Source organism: Erithacus rubecula, assembly GCF_903797595.1.
Source record: "Erithacus rubecula genome assembly, chromosome: 14".
Lineage (NCBI taxonomy): Eukaryota > Metazoa > Chordata > Aves > Passeriformes > Muscicapidae > Erithacus > Erithacus rubecula.
Window position 1 is genome coordinate 9,156 of NC_136666.1, and position 13,467 is coordinate 22,622.

The window sequence follows — 13,467 nt, forward strand, 5'->3', positions numbered from 1 at the left end:
TCTACCCAGTAGGCCTCAGGTGATTTCCCATCTGCTGTGACCTCTGCTGGAATGGGAATGGCCTGGGCTAAAATCTGCCCTTCCTCCAGGTAGAATGGTAGCTGAGAACAGCGTGCTAATATTATGAGGCAGGATATTTTTCCTTTCATAATCATAGGAACTATTTCAATTTCTAAGGGTGTGTGTGCTGTGTCTCCAACAACAAAATACTCACTCTCCATTTCCATGTGAAATACCGTTACGTCTAATAAGCTGCTTGACAGGTCCACTGTAATAACTGTCCAATCCGTAGACCTGAAATGAAAACCTTTGGTAGTCTCCAGCCTGACATGACCACAAGGCTGCTGGACCTGGTTAATAGAACATCTGACATTTAATTTGTTTTGTATACCCACACCTTTTATCCTGTCCTTCCCCTTTGTTTTTAAGAGAGAGGCTTTTGCCAAAGTAGTGCCCGCAGTATTTATATCATTGTGCGTTATTATGTTAATAGCGAGCTTGCGCTTCCCACATAGTTTTTTTGTTTGTCTGAAGTCTTTTGTTTCTGGTTAAGAGGGCATTCACTAGCAAAATGTCCTTGCTTTTTTCGACTGGAAGCAGGTGACATTCTGTAGCTGTTCAGGTGGCATTGGGTGCTTCCTCACTTGTGGTGCTTCAGCTGCTGCAGGCTTGGATGGTGCTGGCCTTGGATTCCTTTCTGGTGCACTGAACAGTTCTGCTTTGCTGGTGCATGCCTCTATGATTTGGGCTAAAGTTGGTTCTGAATACAGAGGAAGGCTTAGAGTAACTCTGCGACATGCTTCATTGGCATTTTGCTGTGCCATCTCTTTGATCAGTTCTGTCTGGGTTGCTGGATCATGTACTTGTCTTTCCACCTGTGTACACAGACGATCCATGAACCTCAAAAAATTCTCAGAATCCTATTGTTTAACATTAATATAACTACCAGTTACTTCAAGAGTTAGTATTTGATTAAAAGCTTTTTCAGCTATATTGCAAATTTTATCTAAAACAAATTCAGATAACACCCAAATTTGTTTTTCAGGGCAATGGAAATTCCCTTCACCACATAAATGATCTATTGTAATTTTATTATCTTTAGAATCTTTTGAATTGTCAGGGCTTTGGTGAAGTTCTGTTAAGAGAACCATTAAAGAACGCTTCCAAATATTAAAACATAAATCATATTTTGAGGGAGTTAGCAGACACCTGAAAAGGCCTTTCAAATCATGGGGAACTAATTCATTTGAAGTAAAAGTTGCTCTCATCATGCCTTTAAAAATTTCACTCCTGCGGCCAAATTCTCTTTGTACTTTGCAAATTTCCTTTTTATCCTGGTAAGACAAAGGTTGATAAACTCTCTTGCCATTTTTTCTACCCACATAAACTACAGGAGTGACTGAAGGTACATAGTTTTCCAAGTTTTGAGCTGTAGGGCTAGGTGTGTCTTTATCTATTAGCCTGGGAGATAGTGCAGTTTCTCCCTCCAGAGGGACAGAGTCACTGTTGTTAACTGAACTTTTTTCTCCTCTCCCACTGTCTGCAGCCTGACTGTCTGTCTGGCACTTGCTGTAATCGGAAGGATTAGAAGCTTTAACCTGAGCCGGGAAGAAGTGACTAGGCAAACCTGTTGGTGTAGAGTTACACGGGTGCAGGAACGGGTTAGGAGAGTGGGAAGGGAAGGGGGCAGAGAAGGGGATTTAGGAGAAGAAAGGGTTAAGAGATGAAGAAGCCGAAACATGGTTGCCGCCATGAGCCATGCGGTCTCCCCTGTGAGACAAAGGAAAATTTCCTGTCGAACTATTATTGCAGTGGTCCTGAAAGAAAAACTGAGAGAAAAAGACGGGAATACAGAGAATTCTGTAGCCGGCTGTTCAAAATTTTCACAACTTGGGTATATGTGGGGGGAAGCTTAGTATTTTCCTGAGGTGTTTCTCTTTTTTCATTATTTTCAGGGACAGGAGTGTTTGGAGGGAATGGGAAGTGGTTTAAAGAATTTGTCTGTGGCTGTCTTGTGTTCTCGGTTTCTAATAAGCATTTGCGTACTTGTAAAAATAGTGGAAGAAACACAGCAGCATTAGAGTCAAATTTTTCTACTTTAGATGTTAATAAATTTCTCATATTATCCCAAAATAAAACTGAATTTATACTTTGTAATTCGCAGTCTGGAATTTCAGAAAACAGCCAAAAGACAAAATACTTTAACCGCTTTTTAGAAACTGTAGTTTTTTCAGCCTGTAAAATGTCTTGAATTTGAGAAAATACACTCTTTTGATGTGCAGATAACCCTGCGCCCATCCCAGTCTTCTAAAGAGATCTGTACAAGACCTCGTACTTCCATGCACCCCACACAAACACACTATTTTCTGCCCCGAAATTTAAAAAAAAAAAACTCTGGGAGAAAAGTGAATGCAGAGGTCCTGTGATTGGGAGGATCCAATCCCAAACACGTGTCCCGCATTCGTCCAGCTGTGCCGACCCTGGGGGAACCCTGCAGCATTGCACTGTTTTTGGGGGGCTTCCTGGGCACTGCACAATGCCGGAGCCGTGAGCAGTTACACTCCGAGCGGGGTTTATTTTTGCGGTTTTTGCAGAAACTGCGGAGGAGCTGCTCCGCTGAAATCGCGGTTGGCGCTGCTGTGGCGCTGCAGAGTCCTAAAGCCCGCCCTGCTGCCGCGCTGCCACCGGCCCGCGTGGGGAATCCCCTCCCTGCTCGTAGGGGCAAATTCCGGGGTTCCCGCCTCCCATGAGGGACTTTACCTGTCCTGCCGACCTGGCTGTTGTGTGGTTCGTGAAAGCTGCTTATCTTCGAGCCGACTTACTTTGGCGGTAAAGTAAGGTTACCAGCCCACTCCTCCCTGCCTGGGGCTGTATAAACACAGCTACCAAGCACGGAGGTAGTCGATCAAATGAACGAGCGCAAAAATCCTGAAAATGGGATTCCATCTACCTGTGGGCTTTTAATTTTAAGCCTTCCACATTGTTCGCCAACTGCTATAAACTGTAACTTCTTCCTATGTATCCATAAGAAGGAGCTAAACTTAGCATGGAGATAACATAAGGTTCAAAAGAGGCTCCTTGCCTTTCTTTATTTCATGGTGGTCTCAGGGCAAGAGGATCTCAGGTCTTAGCTTTTTCTAGGAAAGGGTCAGGGAGGGGATATTTGGCTGTCTGCCAATAGGATAGGGACAGTAGGGAACAGGTAAGACCTTCCTTGTACCTCTGGTATCGGATTATGACACAAAACAAGCTAAAAATTACCCTATATCCACCCAAAACGAACCACAATTACTCAAAATGAGCCAAAACCCACCCAAAATGAGCTAAAATATTCAGAAAATTAACCAAATTCCAATTAAAATGATCCAAACCTCCCCAAAATTCATCCAAAATCTACTGAAAATCACTCAAAATCTAGTAAAAATCACCCCAAATCCTCCCAACCCTCCCAAATCCTCACAAAATGACCTCAAATCCCTCAAAAATGACTCAAACTCCACCCCAAATCTCACCCGAATCCCCTAAAATGCCTCAACCCCCCCAGGGCCCGCATTGTCCCCAGCCCCTCAGCAGATGGTCCTCAATTAGCCCGTGTGTCAGCAAGCACCTCGGGCTACAGAACATACTGCAAACTCGCTCCAACTGCCATCAACGGGCAATCACGTGCAGTCCATTTTTAATGGTTTTAATTAGTTTTGTTAATTTGGAAGGATCGGGGGGAAAAACGAGGCAAAAAAATAGGCGATTTGGGGCAAAAGAAAGGTGAAAATCCGCTCAGAAATGGCAAAAAAATGGCAATAGCAATTAGTTAATAATTAAATATTAATTACGTGAAGGAGATTTTTTTAACTAGGGAAAAAAAGAGCAAATTTTGTCCCCAAAACCCCCTAAAACTTAATTAAAACTGACTTTAGGTGCCCAAATTTAATTAAGCAATTAAAAAATACTTAATAAAGTTAATAAATACATAATAATTTTAATAAATATTTATTTCATAAATACAATTATATGTAACTTAATGGTTAAAAAAGGGGAAATTTTGCCTTAAAAAAAGCCCAACTCCCCCCAAATCTTAAAAGTATTTGTTAATTCTGTATTTTATTAAATATTTATTAAATGTTAATAAATTGTTGGCACAATGAAGGCAATATTTCAGTTATTTAAAGACAAAACAAGAGAAATGCAACAATATGCCTCAAAAGAGACCCCAAAAGCCTCAAAAAGCTCCAAAACTTCCCCTTGAAATTGAATAAATATTTAATGAAGCATTTAATTAAATAGTTCAATTAAATATCAATTAAGGAGTTTTAATTAATCTTAAAGTTTTAAAGGTTGAAAGGTGAGTTTAGTGCATTAAACAAGCATAAAAACCATCTATTAAATGCAATAAAATCAATTAAATGCTAAGAAATATTAGTACACTAGAGCAAAATTTAATTTAATTAGGATATTTAATTAAGGAGGTGACACAGATAAATTTGAGGCAAAAATGGGTTTAAAACGCAATTTTGGCTCTAAAATCGCTGCAGCAAAACTTGAAAAGCCTCCAAAGTAAAAGCTGCAAAATGCCGCAACTAAAACCAATTAAGCAATTAATTAATTAAGTTATTAAAGGAATTAAATTTGGAGAACATCTTAATAATTCATAAGTTCTCTTAACTCCCCCCAGGTTTCTCTTTTTAAAACCCAAAACAGTCTCAAATCGCCTGCTGCGGCTCCAATCAGCGCCTTAATTACGGCCTTAATTAGTCACCACGAATAGTCCACCACTAATTAGGTTAATTGAATTAATGAAATGAAGGTATTAATGGCTGAAATCCACCAAGTGCTTCCAGCCTCAACCGCCGGCACGTCTGGACTGTACCTGAGGGCCCTTCACCGAGCCTTTTATTAACTCGGCAGCCCCGCCCCCTATCCCGTTGTTCAGCCAATCACGACGCAGCTTGTCTCAGACTAGCCCGCCCTTTTTCCCGCCCTCTTTTTTCCTGCCCACCCAACAGGTGCACTGCTCTGCGTTTGGCAACCGGCATTGGCCAATCAGAGATGGGTATGGAAAAAGTGGGAAATGCTTAGCCAATGGAGGTGTCGGATGCCTTACGGCACGTGGCCAATCAGAGCGCGGCTGCTGTGATGGAAGAAGGGGAGAAAATGGCGGCTGGGAGCAACCAGGTGGTGGGTTTTGAGGGGTCCCAGGTGAGAAGTGGGGAGTTCTTGGTGGGGTTTGTGGGGGAATTGGAGGGATTTTGGGGTGTCCAATGTGGGATTTGGGGGCTCTGGGTGAATTTAGAGAGAGATTTGAGGGATTTGGGGGCGTCCTTCTAGGAGTTTTGTGGGCTCCCAGATGGGTTTGGAGAATCCCAGGTGGGATTTGGGAGGTCTGCATGGATTTTGGGGTGAATTTGGGGCATTTTGGGGAGTCCCAGGTGGGGTTTGGGGGTTCCTGGATGGGTTTTGGGGGAGATTTGAGGGATTTTGGGGGATCCATGAAGGATTTTGCTGAGGCTTTGACAAGTGTGGGGGGTCCCAGGTGGGTTTTCAGGGAATTTGAACGACTTTTGGGGATCCCAGTTGGATTTTGGCATGAATTTGTGGGATTTAGGGGATCCTCAGTGGGGTTTGAGGAGTACCAGGTGGGTTTTGAGGAGGCTTTGGTCGATTTTAGGGGGTCCCGAGTGGATTTTGGGGGGAATTTGAGGGATTTTGAGGGTCCCATGTAGGATTTCAGGGGTATTCGAGAGATTTTGGGTTTCCGGGTGAGGTGTGGGGGGTCCCAGGTGAGTTTAGGGGTAAACTTTAGGAATTTGGGGGATTGCAGGTGAATTTTGGGGTGAATTGTGGGAATTTGGGTGGATCCAAGGGGGAATTTTGCAGGTCCTGGGTGAATTTGGGGGTGCCAGGTGAATTTTGGGGTGAATTTGTGGAATTTTGGGGGTCCCAGGTGAGGATTTGTCACCAGGTGGATTTTTGGGGTGAAATTGTGGAATTTTGGGTGTCCCACAAGTACTTTGGGTTGAATTTTGGGGATTTTGGACATTCCAGGTGGATTTTGAGGTGAATTTTGGGAATTCCAGGTAGATTTGGGGGTGATTTTGTGGAATTTTGGGGGTCCCAGGTGGGACTTTGTGGTGAATTTTGGGGATCCCAGGGGGATTTGAGGAATTTTGGGGGTGTCCCTGAAGGCTTTTGTTGAGAATTTGAGAAATGTTGGGGCTCCCAAATAGGTTTTGGGGGATCCCAGGTGGAATTTGAGGAGCCTCAAATTTTTTGAGCAATTTTGACAGGGTCCCAGATGCGTTTTGAGGGGTATTTGAGAGAATTTGGAGAATCCTGTATGGATTTTGTTAGGATGTGAACAATTTTGGGGGGTGGCAGATGTGCTTTGGGGGGGGGGGGGGTCCCTGAGGGATTTTATTGTCCCCAAAATTCCCAAAATCCCCCCTAAAAATGACCCAAAATTTCCAAAAATTCTCCCCCCCCAAAAAAAAAATCCCCAAATTCCTCAAAATCCCCTCAAATTTTCCCGAAAATTGTGCCACAAAATCCTCAAAATTTTCCCCCCAAATGACCCAAGCTCCCCTTAAATTTTCCCACAAGTCCCTAAAAATTCTCCCAAAAAACCCTCTAAAGATGTTCCCAAACCCCCTAAAATTGCCCCAAATTCTCCCCAAATGGCCCCAAAGCACCCAGTTGTGTTGTTGCCATTTTTTGGGTACTTCTCCCCAGTTCTCACCTCCAGTGCTGCCAGGGGGGGAGGGGTGGCTCCAGTTCCTGCAGGATGATGGACTCAGGCGCCCACCAGGGGGAGCTCGGCCACAATTTGGGAATTTTGGGGCATTTGGGGGGAATTTGGGGGTAAATTTTGGGATATTTTTAGAGGACTTTGGAGTTTTTTGGGATGTTCTTGGGAAAAATTTTAAAGTCTTGTGGGGAATTTTGGGAATTTTGAAGGGAATTTTGAGGAAATTTGGGGGTTCTTTGGAACAATTTGGGGTGAATTTTAAGAAACTAAGAAATTTGGGAAAATTTGGGGGAATTTTGGGTGAATTCTTCCATGTACCTGCTCGAAGTCAGTGTACCGTAGCGATACAGCCAGCACCTGCAGTCCCTAGGCAAGCACCCACCTCGGTCAGGCCAGAACTTCTGTCCAGAGCGAAGGTGGGGTCCCAGGGTCTCAGTCTCTGATCTTGCAGTGGTCGTGAGGCAGATCAGGGAATCTTTGGACCGACACTTACAGCCTCCCATGTAATAAGTGATACATCACATGCTCCCCATGTAATAAATATTACATGCCCTCCATATAGTAAGTGTATATTGCATGCCCTCCATATAGTAAGTGATATATCACATGCCCCCTCTATAATCTGTAAAAAGAGACGCACTTGGACACACTCTGACACACTCAGATAACACTCAGACACACACACACACTCGGACACCTGGGGCACACTGGGACACGCACACTTGGACATACTTACGTACTTGTACATACTGGGACACATCTACGAACACTGGGACACACACACACACACTCAAGCACATTCACGTGCACTCATACACACTCAGACACACCCACTGTCCTGGTTTGGGACAAAATTAGGGGAAAAGCTCTCCAAAGGAGCCCCCCAGGAAACAAACCCCCCAGAACTCCTCCCCCTATCGGGTTCGGGAAAGAACTTACTCCGAGGGAAAAAGTGGAAAAAACTTGTTTATTTTATCAAATACAAATAAGAAATACTGCCCCACACCAGGAAAAAAACCAGCTACGGATGGCAAAGGAATTTGTCACCCGTCTGAGTAGGTGTAAGTCTCAGAGCGGCTCCGATGTCGGGGAGGGCAGGAACGCGTATGTCTTTCCACGACCGAGTCCGGGATCTTCTTGATGTTTCAGACAGGGGGGAGTCCAACTCGGGGGCGGGGGGGGGGGAAGGGGAAAGCAGCCAAGCGAGCAGCCAGCAGCTACCGAGCAGCCAAGCAGAGAAAGTCAAGGGGGGGGAGGGGGGGAGAAACCAGCAGGGAGGAGCGCAGCAGCCCCCAGCCAGCAGCGGCGGCCAATGGGGGAGGGCGCCGGCGAGCTACTAGCCAAAACGAACCTTCTAAGCATGGACAGTACACCCACGAACAGTGGGACACACCCACAAACACTGGGGCACACTCATGCACGCTCGGAAACACTCGGACACTCAGACACACTCACACACTTGGACACACTCATGCGGACTCGAGCACGCTCATGGACTCTCACCCGTGCATGGACTCTCACCTGCACTCGGCACACTCGGACTCACGCACATTCAAACACACTCATGCACACACACGCACTCAGACACACTCGCACACTCATGCACACTTGGACACATTTGGACACACACACACGGACATGAGCACCGTCTTGCACACTTGGACACACACGCTTGGACACACTCGGACACAGACACACGCTTGGACACATGCACATTTGGACGCACTCGGAAACAGGCACACACGCACACACACTGAGGCACACTCATGCATGCACTCGCACACTCTTTCACACTCTCACGCCCACACGGACACACTCACACACACTCGGATACGCGCACTCGGACACCCACACTCTCCAACACGCACACTCAGACACAGTCACACACACGCTCGGATAAACTTGCACACACATGGACACACTCATGCACGCTCGCACGCACTTACACACACTCAGACACACTCAAACACATTTAGACACAGTTGGAACACTCATAAACACACACACTCCGACACAATCACACAGGCTCACATGCACTCAGACACACTATATGTAATAAGTGACATATTGCTTATAGCTATACATAATAAATGAAATATTACATGCCCCCATTTAATAAGTGAAATATAACATGCTCCCCATGTAATAAGTGATACATCACATGTCTCCATGTAATAATAAGTGATATATGTGACTTTTACAACTGTCCAGAGAAAATACTTCATGAAACAAAGAGTTTGGTGTACATTAAGCAATTGTGTGCATCTGAATTTAGCACCATATTCATGGAAGTCCAATCAAAGTATGTTTGAATAAGGAAAAGCATAGTGTATCTTGATAAATTTTTAACAAAATCATTTCAAGTACTCATTACATGTCTGTGTCGTGTTCCAAAAGTTACAAAATCATAACAGCTCTCTTTTTATTTTGCTCCCCGGTATTTCTGATATATCTAGAAATGAAAGTAGGACGCCTGTTACATGATTGGGTGGTTTTTTGGGTTTTCATACTTTGTGCTTTTCATTCTTTCCATAGAGATACCTTTCAGAAGCTATGATTGCCTTTCTTATGGGGCTCAGCAAGTATTTTCTATGTGTCAACAATTTTAAGTGTTGATGCTTGATGTCCAGGGTCTTCAAGTCTCATGTATCTATTGAAATATGTATGTTTACAAATCCAGTAATACAGTATGGCCTGTAGAGTGTACAGAGACTCAAACATTTATGAATATTTGATTTGCGTGAATATGTGTTCACTAGACTTTGTGTATATTTGAAATACACTGATTCTTCAGTGCTCTCAATCACAGGAGTTTTGCCAAGCCACCAAAGGGAATAGTGTGAATGTTATTGCTGTAGTGCACTACTTTTGTGGTATTTCAATAGCAGTATTCAACATTCATAAAAGATTGGTTTTTTTCCAAGGTATTACTGTCTTGCAGCTGCTGTAGCTTTGCTAAAAGATGTTGAATTTTTTTCAAAATGCCATTTATGCTCCTAAATTGCTGAAGGTACGTTTCAGGGGTGTGAGAAAACAGCTATGATAGATTAGTCATCAACACAAAATCTTGAACTAGTGATTAATAACAGAGATTTTGGCTAAGAATAGTTTTTCCAAGTTATGTTTTGATAAAGATGGATTTTGCTAAGTTTCCTTGACATTTATGTCAAATAGCTGACCATTGCATTTATTTCTATATAAGAGAACATACATACCATTCAGAGCTTCTAAAAAAATGTTTTGACAGAGAAATACATTACAATTGAGCCCAAAATTTCTACCACAGCAAATCCTGAAGAGAATTATGGAAAGAGATGGTGCATAATCATCTTTACATTGATGTGTATGTTTTATTCAGACTTTAAAATTTAATTTATGCAAAATTTGGCAGACTATGAAATGAAAGAGGCAATATGTCTGCAAGTTTCTCGTGTTGGATTAAAACACCTATATTTTACTCATTTTACCCAAGAGACATGCTTCAGCCTTGAAAGGGGGTTTTGTTTTCTTTTAGATCTAATAGTGGGAAAGAGAGTAATTGGGAATGTGCAATGTGGTACTTGATTGCATGCGATCGATGCTTGGGCCACTTCCTTTATTGGGAGTCGGTTGCCTTGTAGGCAGAAGAAACTTCAAGGCTTGCCTTCTCCAGACTGTTCCACTTGTGGTTAGCAAGAAAAATACTTGGAACTTGTGTTTTGCTGCCTGCCAGGTTCTGAGATTAACCTCTGTTGGGATGTCCACCCTGATTTAAAAAGGCAAGCCTGGACATTGCTGACTCTTTAAGTACTGTCAATAAAAGCTTTGTCCTTGGGGAGATAGAGTAGAACCACAGAATGCCTTACATAAGAAGATACTTTTGGAGCAATATTTTTCTGAAAAAATGTGTTTCTGTGCCTAATTTCAAAACAGATAGTTTTGAGACAAAGGTGGTTAGAGGAGGAGCTGAGCAGCAGTAAATAAACTACCTTAAGTTTCTCTGGGGGCTTTTTTAGCATTATTGATGCAGAATTTTTGCTGATCCATTGGCAAGTTTGGATCAGCCAAAAATACCTATTTTTATTACCTAGATTTTGGCCCCGAAACCTTGTTACATATTTCTGTATTAGGTATCAGCAAGTAAAAGTGAGTAGCACAGGCACACACTGAGAACACCCAAGTCAAATTTGTGCGCCTCTTAATTCTGGATGGACTTGCCTCTCTTCATTTAACTATGCAGAGAAAGAAGTCCTCCACACTTGGACACACTCAGACCCGCTCAACACCCTCACACACTCACACACACTGACACACACTCAGCTGCACACACACACTCACACACACAGCGAGGCCAGACTTTACAGAAATGCATGTTTTAAATGCAGAATTGTTTGAGGGTCTTTAAGTATCTGCCGTTTATATGAATTAGGATTCACCTACTGCTTCAGTTGAAGCATAGATGTTTTCATGGGCTGACAACTGCTCTAAGTAGCAAAAAGAACAGAGTTAACAGTGGCCCATTTATATGTCTTGCTGTTATTTCATCATTTCACTTAGAAAATGTATGTCACACGATTCATGTGCTGCCAGTTAGGTACAAATGATGGATATTATTTGCAAGCTTAGCCACTAAATTTTCTGTTTAGCAGGTCAGAAATGAGGAAGATTTCAAAGTCATTTTTGCAAAATGGCTTGGACACCTTTTTGTGAGAACGGCAAAGTAGAACTTTCCATTCACAGGAATGCTCCATATTGGTAAAGTTCCTTGTTTTGAGAGATCCTAACACTGATTTTCACTTGCTGGCCATTAGTTTTTTCGCAGTGAGAAATGATATTATGAAACTGTAGCTGCTATGTTGCATTCAAGATTGTTTTATGATTGGACAAGGTGCAGTGAGTTAGGTTCACTATGGAACAATTTGATCAGTTGGAGAAGCAGCAGTGAATACTTAAGTTGTGCAAAGCTTTGCAGTCAGTGGGTTACAGTTCTGAGTTGAATGTGGGCAGAGCCTCTGGAACTTTTAACATAAGCAAGCAATCTAAAACCACCAAAAGTTCTGACTGGTTGTGTGAGCTGCTTGGTTTCTTGAGCCTTCCAAGTCACAGTCTCTTCGTCACCTCCTACATATTTTGTGAAGAGCCAAACACATCCCAAACATACATGGTAAAGAAATGGGAGATTTCACCATATCCTCATGCTGTATCCTTTGGTTGAGTCAGCCTGCATGTTCTTGGCAGTTGGATACCTCCCCCCCCAAGGGTTGTATGGTCCTGTAGGGCCATCCAGAAAATCACTCGTGGTTTTTCACCCACTCTGAAAGATGGACATGCTGGCAGATTTTGTGTGTATGTGTTACAAAGTCTCATTTGGCTTTTGTTTGGCTTGATTAAAGTACAGGCAATTTGAAATCTGTCTGTAAACATTTCCTGCTGAATATGTGGCCAAAACTGAAACAAGCAGTCAGTTTTTACTTTTTTATAATGTTTCTGATGATGTGACATTTTTTAAATGTAGAACATACAAATATTGCCTGCTTTTAAAAGTTTGTGTGGTAAGTTAAGAACCAATCAATGTTTTTTAGTGGTGAAGGAAAGCATCTTTTAAAGAGAAGGGAAAAAACCCAAGAAAAATAAAATAAAGTGAAAGTCTTAAGAAGATTTAAATTTTCCTTGTAAGCTAATAATAAAAACTTAAGTGTCTTGTTGAATTACTATGTCCTGCACTGTATTTGTGGCTGAAGAAAAGCCCACATCACAATTAAGTTATAAAATGTTTTCTCAAAATATACTTAATGTGTAAGAATAACTATTTATAGTTTTCTTTCAGAATTTCGGAAAATTTGCTTACTTGCAAATAATATAAAAGCCTTGCCAGCAGGGATGGTTGTTCAGAGCTACTTGATGGCATCTGTGTTTTGAATTCACCAGTTCCATTTCCTTAAGGTCTTGACAGAAGGCCAGTTAAAAGTGGGGCAGGTCATCAAGCCCTTATAAAATGCACAGAGCTACCACCTGCTGATCTCCTTGTGGTGTGAAAGTTCAAGGGAGTATCCCACCCAGCAGATGGCCACTTCTGGGTATCCAGTCACTCAGCCATGAGCTAGAAGTGGTTTCTCTCTCTGTTGTTTGCTGTGCTACTGGGTCTCCTGATCCTGTGCACTGAAATAGGGACACATGGCTGCAGCCAACACACTGATTATTACAGCACCACTGTTTTTTTAAAACCTCCCACTTCTTTAAAATTATTTCATTTTGCCCCTCCAGTTCTTTGACATCAGCCATCTCAAGTGATGAGCTTTGGATGTATGTAGGTTTCACGTGCTAGGGGAGGACTTGGGTTTTGCTAATTTTAATATATTTAAATTATTTAGAGATAAGATTTAAGAGTAGAGACGAGGCAGGCTCAAAACTTAAAAGGTTATAGGAAGAAATTTATTAATAACACAAAAAAATAATTCAGAATAATATTCCTAGATTATTCCCTCCTCCCTTCTTTCCACATTTCTTAACAACAACATACAGAAAACACTTCAGTCAGTTATCCACCCAAATAATCATTTCAGTTCACTTAAGAGAGAAAAGTTCCTTTTTTGGTTTAGGGGGTGTCTTCACCTTCACAATCTACATCTGCCCAGGAAATATTGCAGATTATGACTCTCTTCCCATTTCCACAGCCCTTCCAGAGCTGTGCTATGGGTTCTGTTACACACTTGGGGTACCACTTTTAAAGGCAGGCTAGTGAAAAACAA